The 26,477-nt window shown below is 40.9% G+C and overlaps 1 protein-coding gene across 1 annotated transcript in view; it reads left to right on the top strand.

The window, feature by feature from the left end:
- The first annotated feature begins 2,509 nt into the window (after positions 1–2,509).
- LOC138364595 (uncharacterized) overlaps positions 2,510–26,477 on the top strand; it is an 84,705-nt gene continuing 60,737 nt past the window's right edge. The window contains exon 1 of the mRNA XM_069324419.1: positions 2,510–2,554. The gene's annotated coding sequence lies outside the window, so the exon portion shown is untranslated. The remainder of the gene's footprint in view (positions 2,555–26,477) is intronic.

Here is a 26,477-nt window from a genome sequence, read left to right as displayed (position 1 = left end):
CCTCTTAAGTAAACTCCATCATTATGGAATCCGAGGCCATGCACTGGACTATATCCAATCCTATCTTAGTGATAGACACCAATGTGTAGCCATCAATAATATAATCTTTCCCATTCTACCAATAACTGTTGGAGTGCCACAGGGGAGCATCTTGGGACCTCTTCTTTTTCTTATATACATTAATGATCTGCCTAATGTCTCTAACATTCTGAAACCTATTTTGTTTGCTGATGATACTACCCTCATCTACTCCAACCCCAACCCACATACACTAAATGGTGTTGTTAATAATGAACTAAAAAAAGTCCACTTATGGATGTCAACCAACAAACTAACACTTAATATAGAAAAGACCTACTACATCCTATTTGGAAGCAAATCTACAAATGCAATTCAGCTTCAGATTGACAATGTAAACATTAGCAATAAAAATGATGGAAAGTTTCTTGGCATATTTCTAGACAAGAGATTCAACTTCAGTACCCACATACAACACATAACTAAGAAAGCCTCTAAAACAGTTGGTATACTCTCCAAAATCAGATATTATGTTCCTAACTCTGCTCTCATCTCTCTATATTATGCACTAATCTATCCCTATCTCAACTATGGTATCTGTGCATGGGGTTCAACCACTGCAAACCACCTCAAGTCCATCATCACCCAGCAAAAATCTGCTATCAGAATAATATCAAATTCTGCTTTCAGACAACACAGCCCCCTTGTTTAACTCCCTAAACATGCTAAACATAATCTCTCTCCACAAAATCTCTTGTGTCAACTACATTTACAAAACCCTGTTCTTAAATGCAAATCCTTGTCTGAAACTCTTCTTGGACAGATGTAATAGGACCCATTATCACCACACCAGAAATAAATATCTCTTTGATATCCCCAGAGTTAAACGTAATCTGTGTAAACACTCTATGCAAATAAAGGGACCCAGTTTATGGAACTCACTCCCTACTGAATTGAAAATCTGTCCAACTTTTACATCATTCAAAATCAATACTAAAAAGTACCTAATTTCATCTTCATAGTTTTTCACTTTTTGCCTTAAAATTGCACTGTATCAATTGCTACCCAATCTCCCAACCTTTATGTTCCCAATTTGAACATCTTTACCATTGTGATCATTGCTGTTTTCTTATATGTGCTGCCAATCTGTTGTATGGTGTTTATAAATCTTGTTTATCTGTATCTTTTGCTACCCAGTCTCCCAATCTTTATGTACCCAATCTGAACATGTTTACCATTGTGATCATTGCTGTCTTATATGTGCTGTCAATCTTCTGTATGGTGTCTATTAACCTTGTTTAAATTACTAATCAAGCTATCAATGTAATTAATCAGAGCTTTAATATAACAATGTGCTTTAATATACCTACTTATCTCTCTCATCTCATTTTTCTCTTGTAATGTATCTTTATCATTTATCAATTCTGATTGAAATTACCTACTTAAAATTATCTGCTAGATTAAGGAGCTGCCCGAAACGCTGTGCGTACTAGTGGCTTTACAAGAATGTAAATACTGTACTATCCAATGTATTCTCACAAACCCAATGTACCTTCTTGTATATATATAAATAAATAAATAAATAAATAAATAAATAAATAAATAAATAAATAAGCAGCAGAATAGCAAACATTAACTAGTCTACTTTCAAGTGTGGTCTAGAGCAGACACTTGCGAGATACTGTACCGACAGTCAGTGCGCTCAACTCACACCAAAGTATCACCTGTGTACTTCTGTATATTCGACCAAATATATATATAGTATCTTAGTGTCTGTGTTTATTGTCACCATACTTTACATAACAATAGAACCGTTACATTGGTGACCCAGTGAGTGAAAAGAACACCTAGTCACAAACTAGATCTTCGTCATGGATTTATCTACCAGGTTTCCAGCATACAACGCAGATGAGCCAGAATTTTGGTTCATGCGAACCGTTACAACTAAATCTAGTCCTCGAAGGAGAGCTCGGTTGAGAACGCCAGCTAGCGTAAAAATAGAAGAGCGCCCAAAATTAACACATAAGACATATGGAGGGAGACTTCTGACTTTGTTTTTATTAATTAATATTACATGTTAGGCGTTTATCTTTCTATTTCAGTATTTAATGCATATTATATATAAGTATAACTATAGCACAGTAAATGTAATAGGAATCTACCCAAAAACCGGCCACAGGCTAGTGTTTTGTGCGTTCGAACATGTTTGTGGGCCTTCAGATGTGAAGTGTTGACATTAGCTGGCGTCGTTCTTATGAAGACTGGATTATGTCCGTCACATCACTCAACTTCATTAAATAACTATATACCTGTTAGTAGAAGATTTTAACTGTTATTAACACTATATTGTGGCTTTAAAACATTGAGCAATATGTATACGAAACGTATTTAGCTTTGTGTCCGAAATGGTAAATTATATGTATATATGTGCGATCCGTCATATGTTTCAAGTGTCTATAGTATCCTTTTCAAACTCAGGTGGCTGCGAGGTCTCGCAGCGTGTGGACGCGGGTTCCTCACCGCTGTTTTTAATTTGGTAACTACCTATTAATCTCTCTCCAGGTTTGGCTTAATATATTAGGCATGTTACTAATAATCACTTATTAATACTGCGATATTATTGTGGTGTGATTTTGACTTATTATATTATTTCTGAGTGATTGGCTCGTTAGGTAGTTCATAATTAATTTTAATTACAGCTTTACATTTATCAATTATAATGTCACTGGTGTATATTACTAGGTCATGGGGGAGCCTTGCTATCGTTTGTGTTATCTGGAACAGTAATTATAAGCAGCCATTGAACTCATAAATTTTGAACCCCGCAATTAGCAGTGCGAAACACTGCTAAAATAACTATTGCAGTGCCTTTGCTAGCATTTGTGCCTATTAAGTTTTCTTTCTATTCCTGCCTATTAATAAACCCTATTAAGCGTTTAAGAGTATTAATTTACTGGCACGTTGTCAAATAGATCTGTTACGATCTTGTATAATTTATTCTACACCTGTGAAGAAAAAATACTGGTCAAATGTGAGTGGGTGTTTCCGACACTCTAAATTGTTGTTGACGGAACAATTTTGACGTTATCCGTGCTAGGATAACGGCAGTTGACGTTATTCATGGTAGGGTAACGTCAGTTTTGACGTCATCCGTGCTAGGGTAACGTCAGTTTTGACGTCATCCGTGCTAGGATAACGTCAGTTTTGACGTTATCCATGGATTAAGGATTAAGGTGGGGGGGCTTAGCCACTTACTGGGTTAAGGGTACATTTGGGTAGTAGGGACGAGTCTAAACGGTTCATTTTTTTTTTTTTTGCGGGGGGGGGGGGGGGTTTAGACTGTCAGTCTTAATTTTAAATGGGCCGTTTAGACTGTCGGCCCATTTTCCAGTTAATTTTAAATGGGCTGTTTACGCTGTCAGGTTTTCTAATCAATTTCCGATTTGGAGTAAGAATTCTTACGAGGAAAATAATTTCAGATATCGTAGAAGATTGTTATATAAAAGTCGGGGAAGGGGGGGGGGGAAAGGTCCATGCCCATCTTACCGAGAATAAACTACGTTCATAAACGGATATTTTAGGCTACTTTTAAATTTTTACTTGAGTATTTCTATATAATATGTAGCATTACCTGACTACATGAGGCGTAATTAATTACCTAGCCTAGACCTTTCTCCCCCCCCCCCCCCCTGCCAGACGCCGCCGCCGTAATATTAGGTCGGCTACTCCCCCCTTACCCTTCTCTCTACCTGTATACGACCTTACCTCGCTCCTTCGTATTTTCTTAATTCTTTATGCATTTTGTTAAGGAAAATTAGAGATCTTGGCAGTATTTTGGACCCAAATATTGACAGTCTAGTAAAGACACCTAAATTATTGTCCATATAAGATCAAAATGAGTCTAGTTTGAGACCTAAATTTGAGTCAAGCTGTAAGACCGAAAATTAGTCAGTCCAGTAAAAGACCAAAATTGGTCAGACCAGTTGTAGACAGATTCATCAAGAGTTCAGCTGTAAGATCGAAATTCAAGAGTACAGTTTGAGACCCAAAATTAATCAGTCCAATTGAAGATCCAACTTATAAGTGTAGTTTCGCTATTAACAACCCAATTTTATCCCAATTTGTCATATACCAAACTCTAGCTCATGTCCCCGCCTTAGCCCCTTCACGTATTTTCGTTAATACCTGAACAATTTCCCAGATATGTCATATTTCAGACGTAGTAAATCAAATCAAAGCAGTTACCGAGTACCAGCTCCTGTCCCCCCCACCTTGGTTCCCTCTCGTATCTTCGTTAATACCTGAACAATTTTCCTGAAATTTAAACTCGCTGTATTTCAGACACGGTAAACAAGATCAAGTCAGTTGCTAAGCTCTAGCACCTGTTCCCTCACCTTAGATCATTTGTATGACTTAGTAACAGACCAATTTCCCTGAAATTTAAAATCTATTTGACATGGTAAAATCAAAGCAAATTAGTTTCAGCTCGTGTCCTCCGCTTTTGTTCATCAAAATTCAGATGAAGACGACCCCAGTCTATCAAAAGTGAACATCCTGTCCTTTAATACCCTTTTTAACTCGGCTATGTAAATAATCACTAACGAGCTAATATTTACACTGTAATAATCACACGGTCAGATCATTCATAAACATTCAATAAACTTTGTTTACTCGGCTATGTAAATAGTCATTCACACATTAATGAATATAAAGCGGTCAAAGCGCACCTTGCCTTTTCCTACCCTTACCTTCCAAAAGCCTTACTCCACCACCCTTTATCCCCTAACCTTCCCCAACTCCCCACACCCTTTACAGCATTACAGTTCCCCCTATAAATTCACCCATTTTTATTTGCAAAAATAGTCAAATGAAATCTTCCAACTGTTCATAACTAACTACATCAATTGGCACTCGACTGAAAATAGTGAAGGTTAACTTCTTTCAACACTTAACTAAAATTACTCGTCAGTCAACTGAAGCGTTCAATACTGTCTTAACTAAAATTATACTTGCGTTGCTTCAGGACCTCAACTTGACACACTCGATCATTTATTAGAAAAGATAGAGGCCCACGGGGGTGTTATATTAAGTTGGATTGGTATGAATGGAGAAAAGTCAGTGGGAAAATGTTATAAGTAGAGTTCCTCAAGGCTCTGTCCTGGGACCTCTGTTATTCATAATATATATAAATGATTTAGATTTAGGTTTGAGCAGCGATATTTTCAAATTTGCCGATGATTCGAAAATCGGGAGGGTAATATATATACGGAAGACTCGCTATCACCTCAAGACGATCTAAATATGATTTTTGAGGATTGTCAGATGCAATTTAACGCTGACAAATATAAAGTTTTGAGGATAGGTAATAATAGTTAAGATACGAGCTGGATGGTGTTGAGTTAGCAAAGTCGGATTGTGGAAGGGAGAGTTATTAGAAATTTAAGATGCATAGCATAACTACCAGGTAACACAATAGACGTAGGATCCATTGTTTGTTTCAAGCTGACAGGATAATCCTGGTCAACTATCACAACTATTGTGATTTGTGAAAACTATTGTAATATCACAACTATTGTAATAAAGTAAGGTCGAAGAGGTAGAACATCTGGGTGACAGTCCGGGTGCATGGGGGGAATTTTGTAAAACCCCTGTAACGTACGATTGTTACGTTGTTGGGTTGATTAGATACAGTGTTTAGTGAGTTTCATATTTATTTAGTAGTCCTGGATACAGCAGTGTCGTAGAGATGAAGCTTAGAGCAGAGCAGAGCAGAGAGCTGAGTGAGGCCGGAGTCGTGGAGCTCTATGTGGGAGAGTGTGGAGGCTCGATTGGGAATTGCGAGTGTCTGAATTCGGGGAGCGAGAGCGTTATAGCTGGATGCGGTCGTAGTCTGCTGTCTGCTCTGTGTCGAAGCTGTAGCGTCTTGGGTCGATTAGAACTGCCCACGCCGAGTACTACATTCTTGACTGGAAATTGTACTGGTTTGATATTCTCAGATCGCTGACTTATATACGGTTACTACACCTCACAGTAAGATTGGAGCGTGGAAAAACCGTTACCTGTAAATAGGGATAGGATTATAGCTTGTGTAATTAGTTATGCCATTAAGATGATGAGATAATGGAGCTACACCCAGGTTTGTGTAGGAGAGGCTGCGGGATCCGTATGAAGGCAGTAGCGCTCCAGATTGCAATTCTTATACCTTGTCGTGGCGCATTCGACAAAGGCACGTCTGGAATCATTCCGAATTTGGGTTTGAACCCTCATCACGGCCTTTGTGGATTTGTTCATTTGATGTATACGCTATTGTGATTTGTGTAAACAGCATTGAGTTTTGGTGGATATAAATAGCAGCAGCCTCGTGTGGCTTAATAGGCTTCTTTAGTATCCCCGATTCCTATACTTTTATGATTTGAGTAATATTGTTAAAGAAGAATAATACACAATTAATATTGTGGATGTTTATTAAAAACTTTCATACATTTTTCACGTTGAAAGAGTGAGATTTGTTACATTTATATATAATACATGAAATAATAAATACAATATGCAGTACTTATAGCTCAAATACCATAAAACTGGTACAGCAATTTGCTTAGTTGGCACTCACTCTTATTAACACTTCTGACGATAATATAGTCTGTGGTTGTCACTGTCACCACTGGTGTCGTCGTCACCACAGTAATCTGATTGATTGATAAAGATTAAGCCACCCAAGAGGTGGCACGGGCATGAATAGCCCGTAAGTGGTACAATTTTTTTTTTCCCAGTGTTCTGAGGTTGCATTTAACCATCAAGCTGTTATCGTGGGGGAGGATACTGCTTCACAGTCTTTATGAGGGTGTCCAGCTGCTGGACACCTTTGTTGACCAGGAGAGTGGCTGTGTTGATGGCTTCAGGATGGCCACTGCATGATTCAGGAACTCTTAAAGCTCTTCTAAGGTCATTGGTTGCTTCACATTCCAGAAGATAGTGAAGTAATGGCTTTTCTGTGACAGTTTGGCAGAAGATGCACTCTCTCTCTCGGGGTTCACCAATCTCCCAGTTGCATCTGTAACCTAGACGTAGTCTATATAGCCTAACTGTTATTTCCCTGTGGATTCCTTTTGGGATATTTAACCTTTCTAATTTGGTTGCCTGAAGATACCATGTTGCAGATGGTGAACCTTCAGCTATTCTCTGGTGCAGGTAGGCTTTGTTGAGATGTGAGAGTTTTTTGGTGATGATGTTTTTTATGTTCTCTAGGCTGGGTTGAATTGTTTTATGTATCACTGGATGACGAGTTGCCAATTTAGCAGTTTCATCAGCTTTTTCATTTAATGGGATTCCAATATGGTATGGGATCCAGTTTAAAGTTATGTTGAGGCCTTTGCCTTTAGTGACTGCTCCTTGATACAAAATGGTAGTAATTATTTCCACATTATCTTTCCACTGTTTTTGTCCTAGTATTTGAAGTGCAGCTTTTGAGTCTGTGTATGATTGCATTTTGAGTGTTTTGTGCAATCACATATGCGAATGCCTGTTGTATGGCGAACAGCTCAGTTTGGGTTGATGATACTAGTCCTCCCAGTCTCCAATATGCCTGAACGCTGGTCGTGCAAAGAGCAGCGCCAGCACTCATTTTCTGTGTCCAACGATCCGTCTGTGAAGATGTGGGTGGCTCCTGCTACTGCTATGCTATACATTTGCTCTTCTATTATGCGCCTTAGGATTGTCGGATCATAGGCAGCCTTTTTCATTGGGAGACTTTCTATTACTATTTTGAAAGTAGGCTCTTCCCACGGCGCGGAAGGAGTGTAATTTGGGTGTGGATGATCACCCTCTCTATCAAGAATCATGTTTTTTAAATGTAGTCTGTTTAGGACTTTTCCTGCTCTTGCAACCCAAGAGTTTCCATTGTTTTGGCCTAGTCCAACCACCAAAGCCTGCCGTACTGGGATTGGATCAGAAGAAATAATTATCTTACTGATAATTGTAGTAAGATAATTATTATTGTAGCTGGCCTTTGTGATATTCTTTCTTGTAGAGAGGGCAAACCCGTCTCCAGTCTAAGAGTTTCAAGCCTGGTCCACACAGTAATCGTAGTGACCATAGTCATCATCACTGGCGTCCTTGTCATCACTATTGTCGTCATAGGTTCTACTGCTAACGTTGACGTCATTATGACCTCTGGAGGTGTTCCTCCAGGCAGCAATGTCAGCTTGGAGATCGGGCACGCGACTGAAGGAGCCGGGGTCCAGAGGGCACCGAGTGAAGGGGTCGGAGGGGGACTCCAGCAGTAGGTGGACCAGCGTCGACTCGTCCACCACCATCTTGGACGACTGTAGCAACACTGGCGCCTCCATCACCACCTGCGTCAGGCTGTCCACGAACTGCTCCGGGCACTCTTCCGTAAACTCCTCCGGTGTTGGAAAGTTTTCGAAATGGAATCCTGTCACTGCCACCTTCTCGTTGAGGGAAGACAGCAGCTCAGCGTACCTTATGCACAGAACTCGAGAAACAGTGCGGGTAACATGCGTTGTTGAAACTTCTTTGTAAAGGTCGTCCAGGATAGGGAAGAGTCTTAAGAGGAGCGTATGATCTATAACGGCAAATGAGGGGCTCATTGCGACTATAGAAGACGTTATAGTAAACAGAGAAACTGCAGCAGTCTGAGCCAAACCCGGACAACTGTATGCCTCTGTGGTGGGCTTAGTTGTCACCAAGAGCTGAAATAAATATACAGTGTTATCGAATGATTTTGCAGCGTGATAAATGCCCATAGATTTTGCAACATACATTTCTGGTATTGCTTCAGCAGCTGCAACATGTAGTTGAGAAACGATGCTTCTGGTCCAATCTTCAGACTTTTCACCTGGTCTACGGCTGCAGCGGCAACAACATTCATGTGACCGTACATATTAAGGCTGTACAACACTTTGACGAAATGATAGCAAAAGCTCATCACTGGGTTACTAGACATAATATGTTCCGTCTTCAGATAAGCGCTCGTGGCCACCAACCCTGCAGCTGCCTGCCTACCGGAAGTGCTGTCTTTAAGATAAGCCATTGGCCACATGCCAATAAATCTTAACATTTCCAGGCGAAGGTAAGGGTTTGGACACAATTTGGGATCAACGAATAACCTGAGAATCCAAGATCTGAAGATAGGAGAATGTTGGGCATTATCTAGTGTGAAGTCGAGCTTATAATGTTTAACAAGCTTGACAATGTCCCAGAGAACGTTCTCCCACTGACCAGTCATAATAACCGACTTTGTCCCCATAAACGAGGCAAATGTCTGTGCCCAAAACAGACCAAGGCGAGTCTTTGTTAAGTATAGCCTAGTTATATCAGTGTCTGTAAAATTATTTACATTCCTCATTGTTTGTAAAACTTGATCAACGCAAATTTTGGAAGGGTCGATCCTCGACGCGGCCGTGAGGAAAGATGTGCGAGTAGGAACGGAATCTTGGGTTAAGATCTTTTTCAAATGTTGATAATTTTTCTGTAGACAAAGTGCCTGCATTTTTGTGAGAGGCAACTTCGATGTTCCACAGAAGTCTTGGACTGAATAATTAATCAATGAGCCGGACATATATAGGGGGAGTGAGGTGGCGGAAGGAGTCGGTATCTGGGTTTAAATATGGCTGGATGGCCGAGTGACCACTAATTAGCTATTAATAACACAATTTTCAAGGAAACTGCAGAAGCCCCATAGGTGGCAGCTTTTATTTATATCCCTCCAAAGTCATTCATATATATGTCAAACCTACGCTTGAAATAATAAAGGGATTTTACGTCTACTGTTGCCCGCTAATTGGTTCCAAAAATAGACAACCCTGTTACCGAACCAGTATTTACCTAGGTCTCTCCCAACTCAACTTATCTAATTTACACCTTTGTTTCGTGTTCTATAATGTGTTAATACTTGTAATACCCCCGTTAGTATCTCCCCTTCGTTATGCCCAGTCTTCCTCTTGTACACATCAGGTCATCCGTAATTCTTCGCCTTTCTAGAGAATGTAAACTAAGCTTTGCCAATATCTATTCATATTAAAGGTTTCTGATTTGTCATCCTACGCTGGACGCGTTCTAACGAATTTATATTCGTTCTATAATATGGAAAAAGATTTCTTAGGTGGAATAGATTGGACACACTTGGGCACTGGGGGAGAGGCGTTCTCGTGAACCCAGCGGTGGTTGACGTAACAAGGAACTGCGATGTGGATTCAAAATATAATTAGTTAAACATATTCAAAGCAAAGCTCAAGAACGTGGTATACCATACAAATTAAACAGATGAATAATAATGACCTGAAATGGATAACAATGTATATGAAGAACCTTAGCTTGGTACAAAGGTTTAAGAATGGTGAACATAAGAACAAAGGTAACTGCAGAAGGCCTATTGGCCCATACGAGGCAGCTCCTATCTATAACCACCTAAAGTCACTCTACAACAAGAATTCGTCAAACTGGTTAGAAATGTTCATAGGCATGGAAGGATAAAAGAAACGATGGCGTTCGTATAGCAGGGCAAGCAAAATAAACAAATCTTTGTTTTTTATTTATATATATAACGAACAAAGATTAGGGAAAGGATAGAACATGAATAAAGGTAGCAGTAGGCCTATTGGCCCATATGATGCACCTCTCATGTTACGCGGTAATTGGTTCCGCAAATCAAGAACCGTTACCGAACCAGCATTTACCCCAGGTCTTTTTCGAACCAACGTCCGAGAGGATCCCAGACGCCCTTTAATAGACTGTGCCACGACATTAAAAAAATTGCAACCGGAAGGGCAACTGCTCTCACACGGATCCTGCAGTATCTGAGACATAAACAAAGGTTTTACACAATTCCCCGTCCCTCGCGGTCGCTTCTCTGGATAGTATTGTTGGTCACTCGATACTTTTGATATCATTCGCCTTATGCGTTTCTGTTCTCGTATTGGCATCCTTGGTGATATTTATATTTATTTGTGATTATTTCGCACATATGATGGTGCTTCATAGCCTTCCCAGTTTGGGGCCTTCTTTTGATAATTACACAATTCCCCCATGCTCCTGGGCTGTCAACAAGCTGTTCCACCTCTTCGCTCTTACTTTATTACACAGAAATCTTCCTTGTGTTGATACGTTTAATACCCTATTAATATCCCTTTTGTTGATGTCCATTCATCCACTTGTTCACCTCTAATTCTTAGAATTTCTAGAGAATGTAATTTAAGTGTTGACCAAACCACACACCAGGAAGTGGAAGGACGACAACGTTTCATTGGACCATTCTCAATAGAGATATATACAAGAGTTGTTACATTCTTGTACAGCCACTAGTACGCGTAGCGTTTCGGGCAAGTCCTTAATCCCATGGTCCCTGGAATACGATCCCCTGCCGCGAAGAATCGTTTTTTCATCCAAGTACACATTTTACTGTTGCGTTAAACAGAGGCTACAGTTAAGGAATTGCGCCCAGTAAATCCTCCCCGGCCAGGATACGAACCCATGACATAGCGCTCGCGAACGCCAGGCGAGTGTCTTACCACTACACCACGGAGACTGCTTGATAATGGACGGACCGAAACGTCGTCGTCTCATCACTTTCTAAGGTGTTTTTTAGTAAACATTTTTCAGCCTATGTTACCTAGCCTCATCTGCAGTGTTTAAGCTGTCAAAATTTCTTCAGAATGACATGTTTCTAATTTGGGGGATTACCTTTGTCATCTTACGCTGGACGCGTTCTAATGAATTTATATTCATTTTATAGTATGGCGATCAAAATTGAACTGCATAATTATTTAATTAGCTTAACGAATCGATAATTGCAAATATCATTCATCTTGAAAAACCTAAATTAATAAATGACTCTTAACATGGTTTTACTGGCATGAAATATGGGCGAACCTTTGCGTTGCTTCAGGACCTAAACCCGTCATACCCAACATAATTTATTAAAAAAGTTTTGAGGCTTGGCAATGATATTAGTTACAGTATACGAGGTATACTGTAATCATGTTGTGATTGCGAAAGGGATCTGGGAGTTATTAGTAAGAATTTAAAACCAAAACGTCAGTGAATTACATAACTACCAGCTAACATAATAGACATAAGCTTGAAACAATCAATTGATCCTGTATTACTCATACAGGAATGAGTTTGGGTGAACATGAATAGGAGCAGCCTCGTGTGGACTAATAGGCTGTCAGTATCCCCGATTCTATTACTTCTGATTTAGGTAATATTGTTATTAATGAAAAATATACAATTCAGTTGTATTTTTATTTATTAAAAGCTGTTATACATTTTTCATATTGAACGAGTGAGATTTGTTACTTACATAAATGAAATAAAATAAATGTGCAGTACTTCCAGATTTAAAGCTCAAATACCGTAATACCGGTACAGCAATCTGCTTAGTTGGCACTTATTCTTGGTAACACTACTGACGATAATATAGTCTTCGTGGCTGTCACTGTCACCAATGGTGTCGTCGCTACCATTGCCACCACTTACGTCGTTATTACTGCCACCACTGGCGTCCTTGTCATCACTATTGTCGTCATAGGTTCTACTGCTAACGTTGACGTCATTATGACCTCTGGAGGTGTTCCTCCAGGCAGCAATGTCAGCCTGGAGGTCGGGCAGGCGACTGAAGGAGCCAGGGTCCAGAGGGCACCGAGTGAAGGGGTCGGAGGGGGACTCCAGCAGTAGGCGGACCAGCGTCGACTCGTCCACCACCATCTTGGACGAATGTAGCAACACTGGCGCCTCCATCACCGCCCGCGTCAGGCTGTCCACGAACTGCTCCGGGCACTCTTCCGTAGACTCCTCCAGTGTTGGAAAGTTATTGAAATAGAATCCTGTCACTGCCACCTGCTCGTTGAGGGAAGACAGCAGCTCACCGTACTTTATGCGCAGAACTCGAGAAACAGTGCGGGTAACATGCTTTGTTGAAACTTTTTTGTAAAGGAGGTCCAGTCTAAGGAAGAGTCTAAAGGGGAGCGTAGCATCTATAGCGGCAAAAGTCGCATCCATTGCGACTATAGAAGACGTTATAGTAAACAGAGAAACTGCAGCAGTCTGAGCCAAACCCGGACAACTGTATGCCTCTGTGGTGGGCTTAGTTGTCACCAAGAGCTGAAATAAATATACGATGTTATCGAATAATTTTGCAGCTTGATAAATGCCCACAGATTTTGCAACATACATTTCTGGTATTGCTTCTGCAGTCTGCTTCAGCAGCTGCAACATGTGGTTGAGAAACGATGCTTCTGGTCCAATCTTCAGACTTTTCACCTGGTCTACGGCTGCAGCGGCAACGACATTCATGTGACCGTATACATTGAGGGTGAACACCACCCTAAGGAGATGATAGTAGAAGCCTATCACTGGGTTACTGGACATGAGATAATCAATCTTCAGATAAGCGCTTATGGCCACCAACCCTGCAGCTACCTGCCTGCCGGAAGTGCTGTCTTCAAGATAAGCCATTGGCCACATGCTAATGAATCTTAACATTTCCAGGCGAAGGTAAGGGTTTGGACACAATTTGGGATCAACGAATAACTTGAGAATCCATGATTTTATGATAGGAAAATGTTGGGCCTTATCCATTATAAATTCTGGCCTCCAATGTCTAACGAGCTTAACAATGGCCCAGAGAACGTCCTCCCACTGATCAATCATAATAAACGACTTTGTCCCCATAATCGAGGCAAATGTTCGTAGTCAAAACAGACCAAGGTTAGTCTTGGTGGAGTATAGCCTAGTCATGTCAGTGTCTGTAAAGTCATTTACTTTCCTCATTGTTTCTAAAACTTGATCAACACACATTCTGGAAGGGTCGATCCTCGACGCAGCCGTGAGGAAAGGTCGATGTGAAGTAACGGAATCTTTGATGAAATACGCTCTTAAACGTTGACAATTTATTTCTCGGTTATATTGCCACAGTGCCTGCATTGTCGGGAGAGGAAACTGATGTTCTACCGATGTCTTGGATGGTCAGAGTAATTAATGAACCGCACTGTATAGGCGACCTGACTATATAGGCGACCTGACTATATAGGCGAGTGAGGTGGCGGGAAGTCAGAGGTGTAAAAATCCTTACGCTGGATGACTGAGTTCCCACTAATAAGCTAATAATAAGATTATCAAGGAAAGCTGCAGCACATAGGTGGCAGCTCCTAATTTACATAAGAACAAATGTAACTGCAGAAGGCCTATTGGCCCATACGAGGCAGCTCCTATTCTATAACCACCCAATCCCACTCATATACTTGTCCAACCCGCGCTTGAAACAATCGAGGGACACCACCTCCACCACGTTACGCGGCAATTGGTTCCACAAATCAACAACCCTGTTACTGAACCAGTATTTACCCAAGTTTTTCCTAAATCTAAACTTATCCAATTTATACCCATTGTTTCGTGTTCTGTCTTGTGTTGATATTTTTAATACCCTATTAATATCCCCCCTGTTATGTCCATTCATCCACGTTTACCCTGAGGTAAACCTCTATCATGTCACCTTTAACTCTTCGCCTTTCCAGTGAATGCAACTTAAGCTTTGTTAATCTTTCTTCATATGAAAGATTTCCAATTTGGGGAATTAACTTAGTCATCCTACGCTGGACACGTTCAAGTGAATTTATATCCATTCTATAATATGGCGACCAAAACTGAACTGCATAATCTAAATGGGGCCTAACTAGAGCAAGATATAGCTTGAGAACCACACCAGGTGTCTTGTTACTAACGCTGCGATTAATAAATCCAAGTGTCCGATTTGCCTTATTACGAACATTTATGCATTGATCCTTTTGTTTTAAATTCTTACTAATCATAACTCCCAGATCCCTTTTGCAATCCGACTTCGCAATCTCAACACTATCTAGCTCGTATCTTGTAACTATCATCATTACCTAACCTCAGAACTTTACATTTATCAGCATTAAACTGCATCTGCCAATCTTTTGACCATTTCAAAACCCTATTTAGATCAACTTGAAGTGATAGCGAGTCCTTCTCCAAATTAATTTCCCTACCGATTTTCGTATCATCGGCAAATTTGCAAATGTTGCTACTCAAACCTGAATCTAAATCATTTATATATATTATAAACAACAGAGGTCCCAGGATAGAGCCCTGAGGTACTCTACTAACAACATTATCCCACTGACTTAACCCCATTTATACTAACTCTGTTTCCTTTGGAATAGCCATGCCCTAATCCAAGTTAATATAGCACCCCCAATACCATGAGCTTCTATTTTTTTAATTAGTCTTTCATGTGGCACTGTATCAAAAGCTTTGCTAAAGTCAAGGTACACAACATCACAATCCTTACCACTATCAACTGCCTCAACTATGCTGGAATAAAAAGTTAGCAAATTTGTTAAACATGAACGGCCATTTGTAAAACCATGTTGCGACTCATTTATTAATTTGTTTTTCAAGATGGAGACGAATTGTATTTGCAATTATTGATTCAAGTAACTTTCCCACAATAGACGTTAGGCTAATTGGCCGATAATTTGAGGCAAGTGATCTATCTCCTTTCTTAAAAATTGGTACCACATTAGCTACCTTCCATGTCTCTGGCACTCTGCCTGACTCTCTTGATTTATTAAATATGGTAGACAGTGGCTCGGAAAGCTCCTCTTCGCATTCCTTAAGCACCCTGGCAAACACTTCATCCAGCCCTGGGGATCTGTTTGGTTTTAGTTTTTCTAATTGTTTAATTACATCCTCCCTGGTAACTGCTAAACTAGTCAACCTGTCCTCATCCCCATCCACATAGACTTGTTCAGCTGAAGACATATTGTTAAGTTCTTCTTTAGAAAATACAGATATAAAATATTTGTTAAAAATACTACTCATCTCCTTGTCATTATCCGTTATTTGACCTGTCTCAGATTTTAATGGACCTATCCTTTCCCTAGTCTTAGTTCGATATAACTGAAAAAACCCTTTAGGATTTGACTTTGCTTGCTCTGCTATGCGAACTTCATAGTTTCTTTTTGCTTTCCTAATCTCTTTTTTAACATTTCTAACCAGTTGTACGAATTCCTGTTCTAACCTGGCTTCCCCATTCTTAATCCTTTTGTACCAATTTCTCTTTTTACCTTTAAGGTTCTTTAAATTATTTGTTATCCACTTTGGGTCATTAGTATTCGATCTATTAAATTTGTATGGTATACTACGTTCCTGTGCTTTGTTTAGAATATTCTTAAATAAGTTGTATATTAAATCCACATCGAAATCCCCTTTAATTTATATCCATCCAATGTCATTCATATATATGTGACAGTGTTAGACCACGGAGGAATATATATGTGTAACCGACGTTTGAAATAATAGGCATTTTACGTCTATTGTTACCCGGGTAATTATTTCCACAAATAGACAACCCTGTTACCGAACCAGTATTTATCCAGGAATCTCCTAACTCTAAACTTATCCAATTTATACCCTTGGTTTCGTGTTCTATAATGTGTTGATGCTTTTAATATCCTGTTAGTGTCCCCTTTATGCCCATTCCTCCTCTTAACTCCAGAAGTAGGTGGACTCGGCCATTGGGCAGTTGATAGTAATAAGAGCAAAGGTAACTGCAGAAGGCCTATTGGCCCATATGAGGCAGCTCCTATTTATAGCCACCCAATCCCACTCATATACATGTCCAACCCACGCTTGAAACAATCGAGGGACCCCACCTCCACCACTCTACGCGGTAATTTTTTCCACAATTACACAAAGTGGCCCTCGACAACCATTCATTTCATAAAGACTCGCTATCACTTCAAGTTGATCTAAATAGGGTTTTGAAATGGTCAAAAGATTGGCAGATGCAGTTTAATGCTGATAAATGTAAAGTTCTGAGGTTAGGTAATGATGATAGTTACAAGATACGAGCTAGATAGTGTTGAGATTGCGAAGTCGGATTGCAAAAGGGATCTGGGAGTTATGATTAGTAAGAATTTAAAACAAAAGGATCAATGCATAAATGTTCGTAATAAGGCAAATCGGACACTTGGATTTATTAATCGCAGCGTTAGTAACAAGACACCTGGTGTGGTTCTCAAGCTATATCTTGCTCTAGTTAGGCCCCATTTAGATTATGCAGTTCAGTTTTGGTCGCCATATTATAGAATGGATATAAATTCACTTGAACGTGTCCAGCGTAGGATGACTAAGTTAATTCCCCAAATTGGAAATCTTTCATATGAAGAAAGATTAACAAAGCTTAAGTTGCATTCACTGGAAAGGCGAAGAGTTAAAGGTGACATGATAGAGGTTTACCTCAGGGTAAACGTGGATGAATGGACATAACAGGGGGGGATATTAATAGGGTATTAAAAATATCAACACAAGACAGAACACGAAACAATGGGTATAAATTGGATAAGTTTAGATTTAGGAAAAACTTGGGTAAATACTGGTTCAGTAACAGGGTTGTTGATTTGTGGAACCAATTGCCGCGTAACGTGGTGGAGGTGGTGTCCCTCGATTGTTTCAAGCGCGGGTTGGACAAGTATATGAGTGGGATTGGGTGGTTATAGAATAGGAGCTGCCTCGTATGGGCCAATAGGCCTTCTGCAGTTACATTTGTTCTTATGTTCTTATGTAAATTAGGAGCTGCCACCTATGTGCTGCAGCTTTCCTTGATAATCTTATTATTAGCTTATTAGTGGGAACTCAGTCATCCAGCGTAAGGATTTTTACACCTCTGACTTCCCGCCACCTCACTCGCCTATATAGTCAGGTCGCCTATACAGTGCGGTTCATTAATTACTCTGACCATCCAAGACATCGGTAGAACATCAGTTTCCTCTCCCGACAATGCAGGCACTGTGGCAATATAACCGAGAGATAAATTGTCAACGTTTAAGAGCGTATTTCATCAAAGATTCCGTTACTTCACATCGACCTTTCCTCACGGCTGCGTCGAGGATCGACCCTTCCAGAATGTGTGTTGATCAAGTTTTAGAAACAATGAGGAAAGTAAATGACTTTACAGACACTGACATAACTAGGCTATACTCCACCAAGACTAACCTTGGTCTGTTTTGGCTACGAACATTTGCCTCGATTATGGGGACAAAGTCGTTTATTATGATTGATCAGTGGGAGGACGTTCTCTGGGCCATTGTTAAGCTCGTTAGACATTGGAGGCCAGAATTTATAATGGATAAGGCCCAACATTTTCCTATCATAAAATCATGGATTCTCAAGTTATTCGTTGATCCCAAATTGTGTCCAAACCCTTACCTTCGCCTGGAAATGTTAAGATTCATTAGCATGTGGCCAATGGCTTATCTTGAAGACAGCACTTCCGGCAGGCAGGTAGCTGCAGGGTTGGTGGCCATAAGCGCTTATCTGAAGATTGATTATCTCATGTCCAGTAACCCAGTGATAGGCTTCTACTATCATCTCCTTAGGGTGGTGTTCACCCTCAATGTATACGGTCACATGAATGTCGTTGCCGCCGCAGCCGTAGACCAGGTGAAAAGTCTGAAGATTGGACCAGAAGCATCGTTTCTCAACCACATGTTGCAGCTGCTGAAGCAGACTGCAGAAGCAATACCAGAAATGTATGTTGCAAAATCTGTGGGCATTTATCAAGCTGCAAAATTATTCGATAACATCGTATATTTATTTCAGCTCTTGGTGACAACTAAGCCCACCACAGAGGCATACAGTTGTCCGGGTTTGGCTCAGACTGCTGCAGTTTCTCTGTTTACTATAACGTCTTCTATAGTCGCAATGGATGCGACTTTTGCCGCTATAGATGCAACGCTCCCCTTTAGACTCTTCCTTAGACTGGACCTCCTTTACAAAAAAGTTTCAACAAAGCATGTTACCCGCACTGTTCTCGAGTTCTGCGCATAAAGTACGGTGAGCTGCTGTCTTCCCTCAACGAGCAGGTGGCAGTGACAGGATTCTATTTCAATAACTTTCCAACACTGGAGGAGTCTACGGAAGAGTGCCCGGAGCAGTTCGTGGACAGCCTGACGCGGGCGGTGATGGAGGCGCCAGTGTTGCTACATTCGTCCAAGATGGTGGTGGACGAGTCGACGCTGGTCCGCCTACTGCTGGAGTCCCCCTCCGACCCCTTCACTCGGTGCCCTCTGGACCCTGGCTCCTTCAGTCGCCTGCCCGACCTCCAGGCTGACATTGCTGCCTGGAGGAACACCTCCAGAGGTCATAATGACGTCAACGTTAGCAGTAGAACCTATGACGACAATAGTGATGACAAGGACGCCAGTGGTGGCAGTAATAACGACGTAAGTGGTGGCAATGGTAGCGACGACACCATTGGTGACAGTGACAGCCACGAAGACTATATTATCGTCAGTAGTGTTACCAAGAATAAGTGCCAACTAAGCAGATTGCTGTACCGGTATTACGGTATTTGAGCTTTAAATCTGGAAGTACTGCACATTTATTTTATTTCATTTATGTAAGTAACAAATCTCACTCGTTCAATATGAAAAATGTATAACAGCTTTTAATAAATAAAAATACAACTGAATTGTATATTTTTCATTAATAACAATATTACCTAAATCAGAAGTAATAGAATCGGGGATACTGACAGCCTATTAGTCCACACGAGGCTGCTCCTATTCATGTTCACCCAAACTCATTCCTGTATGAGTAATACAGGATCAATTGATTGTTTCAAGCTTATGTCTATTATGTTAGCTGGTAGTTATGTAATTCACTGACGTTTTGGTTTTAAATTCTTACTAATAACTCCCAGATCCCTTTCGCAATCACAACATGATTACAGTATACCTCGTATACTGTAACTAATATCATTGCCAAGCCTCAAAACTTTTTTAATAAATTATGTTGGGTATGACGGGTTTAGGTCCTGAAGCAACGCAAAGGTTCGCCCATATTTCATGCCAGTAAAACCATGTTAAGAGTCATTTATTAATTTAGGTTTTTCAAGATGAATGATATTTGCAATTATCGATTCGTTAAGCTAATTAAATAATTATGCAGTTCAATTTTGATCGCCATACTATAAAATGAATATAAATTCATTAGAACGCGTCCAGCGTAAGATGACAAAGGTAATCCCCCAAATTAGAAACATGTCATTCTGAAGAAATTTTGACAGCTTAAACACTGCAGATGAGGCTAGGTAACATGGCTGAAAAATGTTTACTAAAAAACACCTTAGAAAGTGATGAGACGACGACGTTTCGGTCCGTCCATTATCAAACAGTCTCCGTGGTGTAGTGGTAAGACACTCGCCTGGCGTTCGCGAGCGCTATGTCATGGGTTCGTATCCTGGCCGGGGAGGATTTACTGGGCACAATTCCTTAACTGTAGCCTCTGTTTAACGCAACAGTAAAATGTGTACTTGGATGAAAAAACGATTCTTCGCGGCAGGGGATCGTATTCCAGGGACCATAGGATTAAGGAATTGCCCGAAACGCTACGCGTACTAGTGGCTGTACAAGAATGTAACAACTCTTGTATATATCTCTATTGAGAATGGTCCAATGAAACGTTGTCGTCCTTCCACTTCCTGGTGTGTGGTTTGGTCAACACTTAAATTACATTCTCTAGAAATTCTAAGAATTAGAGGTGAACAAGTGGATGAATGGACATCAACAAAAGGGATATTAATAGGGTATTAAACGTATCAACACAAGGAAGATTTCTGTGTAATAAAGTAAGAGCGAAGAGGTGGAACAGCTTGTTGACAGCCCAGGAGCATGGGGGAATTGTGTAATTATCAAAGTAATTATCAAAAGAAGGCCCCAAACTGGGAAGGCTATGAAGCACCATCAAATGTGCGGAATAATCACAAATAAATATAAATATCACCAAGGATGCCAATACGAGAACAGAAACGCATAAGGCGAATGATATCAAAAGTATCGAGTGACCAACAATACTATCCAGAGAAGCGACCGCGAGGGACGGGGAATTGTGTAAAACCTTTGTTTATGTCTCAGATACTGCAGGATCCGTGTGAGAGCAGTTGCCCTTCCGGTTGCAATTTTTTTAATGTCGTGGCACAGTCTATTAAAGGGCGTCTGGGATCCTCTCGGACGTTGGTTCGAAAAAGACCTGGGGTAAATGCTGGTTCGGTAACGGTTCTTGATTTGCGGAACCAATTACCGCGTAACATGAGAGGTGCATCATATGGGCCAATAGGCCTACTGCTACCTTTATTCATGTTCTATCCTTTCCCTAATCTTTGTTCGTTATATATATAAATAAAAAACAAAGATTTGTTTATTTTGCTTGCCCTGCTATACGAACGCCATCGTTTCTTTTATCCTTCCATGCCTATGAACATTTCTAACCAGTTTGACGAATTCTTGTTGTAGAGTGACTTTAGGTGGTTATAGATAGGAGCTGCCTCGTATGGGCCAATAGGCCTTCTGCAGTTACCTTTGTTCTTATGTTCACCATTCTTAAACCTTTGTACCAAGCTAAGGTTCTTCACATACATTGTTATCCATTTCAGGTCATTATTATTCATCTGTTTAATTTGTATGGTATACCACGTTCTTGAGCTTTGCTTTGAATATGTTTAACTAATTATATTTTGAATCCACATCGCAGTTCCTTGTTACGTCAACCACCGCTGGGTTCACGAGAACGCCTCTCCCCCAGTGCCCAAGTGTGTCCAATCTATTCCACCTAAGAAATCTCTTTCCATATTATAGAACGAATATAAATTCGTTAGAACGCGTCCAGCGTAGGATGACAAATCAGAAACCTTTAATATGAATAGATATTGGCAAAGCTTAGTTTACATTCTCTAGAAAGGCGAAGAATTACGGATGACCTGATGTGTACAAGAGGAAGACTGGGCATAACGAAGGGGGGATACTAACGGGGGTATTACAAGTATTAACACATTATAGAACACGAAACAAAGGTGTAAATTAGATAAGTTGAGTTGGGAGAGACCTAGGTAAATACTGGTTCGGTAACAGGGTTGTCTATTTGTGGAACCAATTAGCGGGCAACAGTAGACGTAAAATCCCTTTATTATTTCAAGCGTAGGTTTGACATATATGAATGACTTTGGAGGGATATAAATAAAAGCTGCCACCTATGGGGCTTCTGCAGTTTCCTTGAAAATTGTGTTATTAATAGCTAATTAGTGGTCACTCGGCCATCCAGCCATATTTAAACCCAGATACCGACTCCTTCCGCCACCTCACTCCCCCTATATATGTCCGGCTCATTGATTAATTATTCACATTCACAAGGGAGACATCTCCCGTCATGCAGGGTGCATTCCCACCTCCACAGATCTCCAGTATCAGCTCTTGATACTGGTAATGGCTAAAAATGGCCACCACTTACGGGCTATTCATGCCCGTGCCACCTTTTGGGTGGCTTAATCTTCATCAATCAATCAATCAATTAATTATTCAGTCCAAGACTTCCGTGGAACATCGAAGTTGCCTCTCACAAAAATGCAGGCACTTTGTCTACAGAAAAATTATCAACATTTGAAAAAGATCTTAACCCAAGATTCCGTTCCTACTCGCACATCTTTCCTCACGGCCGCGTCGAGGATCGACCCTTCCAAAATTTGCGTTGATCAAGTTTTAGAAACAATGAGGAATGTAAATTTTACAGACACTGATATAACTAGGCTATAGTTAACAAAGACTCGCCTTGGTCTGTTTTGGGCACAGGCATTTGCCTCGTTTATGGGGACAAAGTCGGTTATTATGACTGGTCAGTGGGAGAACGTTCTCTGGGACATTGTCAAGCTTGTTAAACATTATAAGCTCGACTTCACACTAGATAATGCCCAACATTCTCCTATCTTCAGATCTTGGATTCTCAGGTTATTCGTTGATCCCAAATTGTGTCCAAACCCTTACCTTCGCCTGGAAATGTTAAGATTTATTGGCATGTGGCCAATGGCTTATCTTAAAGACAGCACTTCCGGTAGGCAGGCAGCTGCAGGGTTGGTGGCCACGAGCGCTTATCTGAAGACGGAACATATTATGTCTAGTAACCCAGTGATGAGCTTTTGCTATCATTTCGTCAAAGTGTTGTACAGCCTTAATATGTACGGTCACATGAATGTTGTTGCCGCTGCAGCCGTAGACCAGGTGAAAAGTCTGAAGATTGGACCAGAAGCATCGTTTCTCAACTACATGTTGCAGCTGCTGAAGCAATACCAGAAATGTATGTTGCAAAATCTATGGGCATTTATCACGCTGCAAAATCATTCGATAACACTGTATATTTATTTCAGCTCTTGGTGACAACTAAGCCCACCACAGAGGCATACAGTTGTCCGGGTTTGGCTCAGACTGCTGCAGTTTCTCTGTTTACTATAACGTCTTCTATAGTCGCAATGAGCCCCTCATTTGCCGTTATAGATCATACGCTCCTCTTAAGACTCTTCCCTATCCTGGACGACCTTTACAAAGAAGTTTCAACAACGCATGTTACCCGCACTGTTTCTCGAGTTCTGTGCATAAGGTACGCTGAGCTGCTGTCTTCCCTCAACGAGAAGGTGGCAGTGACAGGATTCCATTTCGAAAACTTTCCAACACCGGAGGAGTTTACAGAAGAGTGCCCGGAGCAGTTCGTGGACAGCCTGACGCAGGTGGTGATGGAGGCGCCAGTGTTGCTACAGTCGTCCAAGATGGTGGTGGACGAGTCGACGCTGGTCCACCTACTGCTGGAGTCCCCCTCCGACCCCTTCACTCGGTGCCCTCTGGACCCCGGCTCCTTCAGTCGCGTGCCCGATCTCCAAGCTGACATTGCTGCCTGGAGGAACACCTCCAGAGGTCATAATGACGTCAACGTTAGCAGTAGAACCTATGACGACAATAGTGATGACAAGGACGCCAGTGATGATGACTATGGTCACTACGATTACTGTGTGGACCAGGCTTGAAACTCTTAGACTGGAGACGGGTTTGCCCTCTCTACAAGAAAGAATATCACAAAGGCCAGCTACAATTATCAGTAAGATAATTATTTCTTCTGATCCAATCCCAGTACGGCAGGCTTTGGTGGTTGGACAATGGAAACTCTTGGGTTGCAAGAGCAGGAAAAGTCCTAAACAGACTACATTTAAAAAACATGATTCTTGATAGAGAGGGTGATCATCCACACCCAAATTACACTCCTTCCGCGCCGTGGGAAGAGCCTACTTTCAAAATAGTAATAGAAAGTCTCCCAATGAAAAAGGCTGCCTATGATCCGACAATCCTAAGGCGCATAATAGAAGAGCAAATGTATAGCATAGCAGTAGCAGGAGCCAACCCACATCTTCACAGACGGATCGTTGGACACAGAAAATGAGTGCTGGCGCTGCTCTTTGCACGACCAGCGTTCAGGCATATTGGAGACTGGGAGGACTAGTATCATCAACCCAAACTGAGCTGTTCGCCATACAACAGGCATTCGCATATGTGATTGCACAAAACACTCAAAATGCAATCATACACAGACTCAAAAGCTGCACTTCAAATACTAGGACAAAAACAGTGGAAAGATAATGTGGAAATAATTACTACCATTTTGTATCAAGGAGCAGTCACTAAAGGCAAAGGCCTCAGCATAACTTTAAACTGGATCCCATCCCATATTGGAATCCCATTAAATGAAAAAGCTGATGAAATTGCTAAATTGGCAACTCGTCATCCAGTGATACATAAAACAATTCAACCCAGCCTAGAGAACATAAAAAACATCATCACCAAAAAACTCTCACATCTCATCAAAGCCTACCTACACCAGAGAATAGCTGAAGGTTCACCATCTGCAACATGGTATCTTCAGGCAACCAAATTAGAAAGGTTAAATATCCCAAAAGGAATCCACAGGGAAATAACAGTTAGGCTATATAGACTACGTCTAGGTTACAGATGCAACTGGGAGATTGGTGAACCCCGAGAGAGAGAGTGCATCTTCTGCCAAACTGTCACAGAAAAGCCATTACTTCACTATCTCTGGAATGTGAAGCAACCAATGACCTTAGAAGAGCTTTAAGAGTTCCTGAATCATGCAGTGGCCATCCTGAAGCCATCAACACAGCACTCTCCTGGTCAACAAAGGTGTCCAGCAGCTGGACACCCTCATAAAGACTGTGAAGCAGTATCCTCCCCCACGATAACAGCTTGATGGTTAAATGCAACCTCAGAACACTGGGGAAAAAAAAATTGTACCACTTACGGGCTATTCATGCCCGTGCCACCTCTTGGGTGGCTTAATCTTTATCAATCAATCAGATTACTGTGGTGACGACGACACCAGTGGTGACAGTGACAACCACAGACTATATTATCGTCAGTAGTGTTAATAAGAGTGAGTGCCAACTAAGCAAATTGCTGTACCAGTTTTTATGGTATTTGAGCTATAAGTACTGCATATTGTATTTATTATTTCATGTATTATATATAAATGTAACAAATCTCACTCTTTCAACGTGAAAAATGTATGAAAGTTTTTAATAACATCCACAATATTAATTGTGTATTATTCTTCTTTAACAATATTACCCAAATCATAAAAGTATAAGAATCGGGGATACTAAAGAAGCCTATTAAGCCACACGAGGCTGCTGCTATTTATATCACCAAAACTCAATGCTGTTTACACAAATCACAATAGCGTATACATCAAATGAACAAATCCACAAAGGCCGTGATGAGGGTTCAAACCCAAATTCGGAATGATTCCAGACGTGCCTTAGTCGAATGCGCCTCGACAAGGTATAAGGATTGCAATCTGGAGCGCTACTGCCTTCATACGGATCCCGCAGCCTCTCCTACACAACCTGGGTGTAGCTCCATTATCTCATCATCTTAATGGCATAACTAATTACACAAGCTATAATCCTATCCCTATTTACAGGTAAGGGTTTTTCCACTCTCCAATCTTACTGTGAGGTGTAGTAACCGTATATAAGTCAGCGATCTGAGAATAGCAAACCAGTACAATTTCCAGTCAAGAATGTAGTACTCGGCGTGGGCAGTTCTAATCGACCCAAGACGCTACAGCTTCGACACAGAGCAGACAGCAGACTACGACCGCATCCAGCTATAACGCTCTCGCTCCCCGAATTCAGACACTCGCAATTCCCAATCGAGCCTCCACACTCTCCCACATAGAGCTCCACGACTCCGGCCTCACTCAGCTCTCTGCTCTGCTCTGCTCTAAGCTTCATCTCTACGACACTGCTGTATCCAGGGACTACTAAATAAATATGAAACTCACTAAACACTGTATCTAATCAACCCAACAACGTAACAATCGTACGTTACAGGGGTTTTACAAAATTCCCCCCATGCACCCGGACTGTCACCCAGATGTTCTACCTCTTCGACCATTACTTTATTACAATAGTTGTGATATTACAATAGTTTTCACAAATCACAATAGTTGTGATAGTTGACCAGGATTATCCTGTCAGCTTGAAACAAACAATGGATCCTACGTCTATTGTGTTACCTGGTAGTTAA

The sequence above is a fragment of the Procambarus clarkii genome, chromosome 14 (assembly GCF_040958095.1).
Source record: "Procambarus clarkii isolate CNS0578487 chromosome 14, FALCON_Pclarkii_2.0, whole genome shotgun sequence".
Classification (NCBI taxonomy): domain Eukaryota; kingdom Metazoa; phylum Arthropoda; class Malacostraca; order Decapoda; family Cambaridae; genus Procambarus; species Procambarus clarkii.
This window is presented reverse-complemented; position numbering and strand designations above follow the sequence as displayed.